Source organism: Cyrtonyx montezumae, unplaced genomic scaffold (genome assembly GCF_038088225.1).
Source record: "Cyrtonyx montezumae isolate F1298 unplaced genomic scaffold, pur_monq_1.0 scaffold_10, whole genome shotgun sequence".
Lineage (NCBI taxonomy): Eukaryota > Metazoa > Chordata > Aves > Galliformes > Odontophoridae > Cyrtonyx > Cyrtonyx montezumae.
Genome location: NW_027071826.1, coordinates 53,395,310 through 53,400,409, shown reverse-complemented (window position 1 = coordinate 53,400,409; position 5,100 = coordinate 53,395,310). Strand labels below are relative to the sequence as shown.

At 40.8% G+C, this 5,100-nt stretch overlaps 1 pseudogene; it reads left to right on the top strand.

Moving 5' to 3' along the window:
- Positions 1–4,321: 4,321 nt before the first annotated feature.
- LOC136044031 (5S ribosomal RNA) lies at positions 4,322–4,439 on the top strand (annotated as a pseudogene).
- The last annotated feature ends 661 nt before the right edge of the window (positions 4,440–5,100 follow it).

Here is a 5,100-nt window from a genome sequence, read left to right as displayed (position 1 = left end):
GACTCTTGGATGGTGGCTAATGTTTTATGGGGGTAGTTGCAGCAGTGGTAATGAAACAACTGGCAACAGAAGGGTAAACCTATTTGGGCTGCTGGACTGTGGAAAGGCATTGCTGCCCAAACAAACAAGTTAGGTGTAAAGGTGCGTCACGTAGGTGCTCGTGTACCCAAGAATCGAGCTACTGAAGAACAGAAAAATAGCATCAGGTAGATCGAACTGCCAAAATTGAGGTGTCTCAGATAGATTTGGACTGGCAGAACAAAGGAGAGCGTTTTTTAGCTCAGTGGGCCCATGAGACCTCTGGCCATCAAGGAAGGGATGCGACCCGTAATTGGGCAAGAGACCGAGGGGTGGACGTAACTGTGGATGCCGTTGCACAGGTTATCCATGACTGTGACACATGTGCCATAATTAAACATGCCAAGAGGATGAAACCTCTCTGGCAGGAAGGGTGATGGCAAAAGTATATATGGGGAGGTGTGCCAGGTTGATTTTATCACCTTGCCACGAACTCATGATGGTAAGTGTTACGTGCTCACCATGGTGGAGGCGACCACTGGGTGGCTTGAGACATATGCAGTACCCTATGCTACCGCCCGAAACACCATCTTAGGGCTTGAGAAACAAGTCCTATGGCGACATGGCACTCCAGAAAGAATTGAGTTCGATAATGGGACTCACTTCAAAAATTCAGTTGTGGATATTTGGGCCAAAGAACATGGCATTCAATAGATCTACCATATCCCCTACCATGCACCAGCTGCTGGTAAGATCGAGCGCTACAACGGGTTGTTAAAAACCACGTTGAGAGCAATGGGTGGTGGGACATTCAAGCACTGGGAGAAGCATCTGGCAGAAGCCACCTGGCTAGTCAACACTAGGGGATCAGTCAACCGAGAGGGTCCTACACAGTCCAGCTCCCTACAGACCATAGAGGGAGATAAGGTCCCTGTGGTACCTGTGAGGAACATGTTGGGAAAAGCGGTGTGGGTCCTTCCAGCTTCTGTCAAGGGCAAGCCCCTCCGTAGAACAGTTTTTTCACAGGGACCTGGGTGCACCTGGTGGGTAATGGACAAAAATGGGGACATCCAGTGTGTCCCACAAGGGAATTTGATGCTCGGGGAGTGTAGTCTGTAATTCCATGTGTGTATATATGTTTTTATGTAATTTATGTTATTATTGTTTTGGTTCTGTATAGATACATGTTAAGCATGATGTGATGATGTGGAATAAGGGGTGGAATGTTGTGGTTTTGATGCCGGTATTCCACATCAGAACATCATGCAGGCAGTGAAGGAGTTAATGCTGTTGGGAGCAGCAGAGGGGCAGAGCTCTGCACCAGATACCAGGCGGAGCTCTGCCTGGGCGAGTTCTCTTGGACCATGGAGGTTCAACACATGCGATTCCCCTGCAATTCCTCCTTAACGTAAGCTCACAGCTTTTGGTTTGGAAATTTCATTTCTCTCTCAATTGTTCAATTTTATTAGATTTAGTAAAGTTACCGTTCCTTCTCAAATAGTGCCATTGTTGGTTTTTTGTTTTTTTTTTTGTAGACCCATCTATTCCCTCTGTTTCCCCCTCCCCCCTGGAACGCACAGCTCTGTTCGGGAGGCAGCCACTGCAGTTTTGTTTTTTTTTTTTCCTCTTTCTTTTCTCTCTCCCTTCTCGGTTTCCCTTGTGTCACTGTCACAGAGAACACCGTGCCAAATGTGAGAAAAACAATACAGATATTCTGAATGTTACTTAAAAGACGTTGTTACAAACATATATTATCCCTTTATATCCCTTCTACTATTCCTGTTGAATTAATTTATTGTTGCCTGGCATTTTCAGATTTTTCCACCTTACATTACAGTGAACTGTACTTTCCATCACTACTAGACAATTGAGATCATGCTAACTACTCATCGTATAAAACAACTGAGTGGGGTTAAAGACTGACAAAAAGTTGCATGACTCTGACAGCTAACCTAAGTTTTGATAATAACCTTTATCACTAAACAGAAAAGTTCAAGATTCTCAAACCTTTTAAGTACAATTGAGGTTGGCATAGACCAAAACAAAGTCTGCAATGTTCTACATTTTCCCAGACAAAAGTACTGCGGGTTTTACATTATGGTTCAGATATGGCCAAGCACCTCAGCCTAAATACTATATTTTATTTGTAACTGGTATTCAAAAAAGGGAAAGACAAAAGTTATTTCATGATTTGGTTGAATCGTTTTCTTTATGTTTCAAAACCATTATTTTTCCTTCAGAGGAAAGCTTAAATTTGTGGTTTCCTACAAAAGGCACAAAATGGAAGTTATTTTCTTTTCTTTTTTTAGCTTTCCTGTGCACAAAAGCCTTCCTTCAGGTCTTTCCCAATTTTGCCTGGAAAGCTTGCCTAAGTCCTGTAAATCCAGCATGTAATAGCAACTTGAAAAAGAAAGAAATCTGAAATCCATAAGAGATAATTAGTATATATAAATTTCTTCAGCTAGATTGGGTGTTATTTTCATAAACATATCGAATGAAACGCAATCAAGTGAGCATTACAGAGTATTACATTTCCCAATTTGCATGTTTCTTCCCTGGAAAAAAATCCTCCAAGGAGACTATTGTGAATTATTTTTCAAGTAGAAAGATGAAGCTATTCAGCAAGTGGGCTAATAGTTAACCAGTTTCATTCAGCTAGCTAGTTAACACCCAGTACAGAATCTGTTAGTAGTACTATGACAACCTAAAGCATCAACAAATACACGCCCTTCTGCAGCACTGGACAAGTGACTAGTGGACTACCTGCTCCTCATAGAATTGAGTTTTATTCTTTTTACACTTGTAAGCCCTGTATCATGGAGGGATCTGAACAACCCCCCCACAGTGAAACCAGTCAGACAGACTCCAGTATCAGAAAATTCTGGTCATTATTGATCAGCTTCTGTAGTCTCAGTGATTGACTGTCATCCAGCTATTCATACAACTTTTTTTCATTTTATTTAGTAATGAACATATTTAATAAAGCCAAGTGAGAAAAGACAGTGAGAAGATTGAAAAAAAAAAAGCAATAAAAATCAAAGCTCTCTTTCAAAAAAGCCATATGACTCAGTCACCTTAAAGGAGATGCTGTCGGAACAGCTAGGCATTATCACACTGTATTTGACTCAATAGCATATAAATGATTAATGGGGGCACTGCGGGAGTTATTAGTGCTATCAGCACACACATCTCACAAACTGCATCAGCTCTGAACACTATATACAAAGTTGGAGAAGAAACGAGATTTGAGACAAGAAGATGGAAGAAAATTTTTGAGGTATGGATTACATCTCTGTATTCTCCACACCATCAGCTAAAAAAAGTTAGCGAAGAATTCTGGAATGGACATTTTTGAGAAAGAAATAAAATAATTCAAGGTGGGGAGCAGGAAGGGAGGCTTTAGCAGGCAAAGGAAAAGGCAACTTCCATCAACTATAGGATTTACAACCTGCCTCAGCTGAAACAGATGCAACACATAAAGCCCTTGTGGCATGCAGAGATTAGGTGCATGTTTGTTTTTCTCTTTTTATTTTGGACACACAGATAAGCTTTCCAGAGCTACGGTAGGTAAAAGAGGTAGCCAGGACAGCTGCTGTAGGAAGCCACAGAGTGAGCATTCAGCAGAAGAGCAGACACAAACAAATAAAAACCTGACTTGTCAACACTGAACTTAACTTTCTGCAAGGCCTGAGCTAGTTCACAGGCAGGAATCCTGTATTCAGCCTATGGTTAAAAAAAAAGAAGAAAAAAATGAAGAGAGAGAGAAAGAGAGACAAACTATTATTTATCTTTCTAGGAAATGTAAGTACACTTACTTTTAGACAAAGAATTGCTCGAAGTACTTTTTTTTCATATATAAATCATTACCTAAACATTGCCCACAGTGTACTATCCCCTGTGCACCAAAGCACCAAATGGAAATCTAAGGACTCTTTGTAAAATATTTCTTAACTGAAATTCAGTCTTCATAACTGGTCATATAAACAAGTAAAGTAAATGCACTAGCCACACCTTCTGATTACTCAACAGCAGAACAATTTAAGTATTTTGTGTGCGCTCAAGAGAAGAAAGAACTTTCTTCAAAGTTCTTCTGAGCCTGAAATCTTTCATTGTGTTGTAGTTTTATGATTTTTGTTGTATTATTCATATTGCACATCATAATAAATTTAATGCTCCAGCTCGGTGGATCATTGATATTTCTGGGTGTACCTGTCTCAGAAGAGGAGAAGAACTACGTTCCCCAGAAGACTTTGCAATGCTTTGCATTTTTACGTATTTACGCTCAGAGGGAAAGATAAAAACTGTTTACGGCCACACCACTCTGGCAATGCCTGATCTCGTCTGATCTCGGAAGCTAAGCAGGGTTGGACCTGGCTATTACTTGGATGAGAGACCCCCAGGAATACCTGCTGCTGTAGGCTTTCTTTAACTCCCAATACACCACGTGATGTTATGATGTGGAATATCAATAATACAACAGAAATCATAAAACCATAACACATTGGAACTGCAGAAAAAGGACAGGCTATTGTCAATTCTGGCCACTTATTAAAAAACAAGTAAAAATAAAACAACAAAAATTGTCTTGGAAATTAGAACAATCTGCTTAATCTCCCTTAAACTGAGCAATACCTACTGCCAAATTCATCAGTGCTTCCTTGTCCAGTAGACTCTTAAAGAAGCTGTGTGGCTGCTGTACGCACAAGGGAGATACACGGGATCCTAAGCAGAGTTTGGCTGTCTCCCCTCTTTGTGCAGCTCATTAAAGAGGTTGACTACCTACCAACAAGAAGACCCAGAAGAATCATAGACTTTCCTAAGTCAAAAGGGACTCATAAGGATTGTAGCGTTCAACTCCCAGCAGCTGTGTGAGTACCTATACCTGTTCCTGTTCAACTCTGCCATCCATGCTAGAGATATTACTACTTCCAGGACAATGCAATGAGAAGGACAGTGGTTGAGTGTGCTCACCCTCACACGTCTATATGCTCGTACTTCACCTAAGAAAAATTCCCATTTAAAACGATGTAACTGCTACCAAAAGCTGAAAGGGCCTGCAAGCTATCAAAAATACAGCATCTA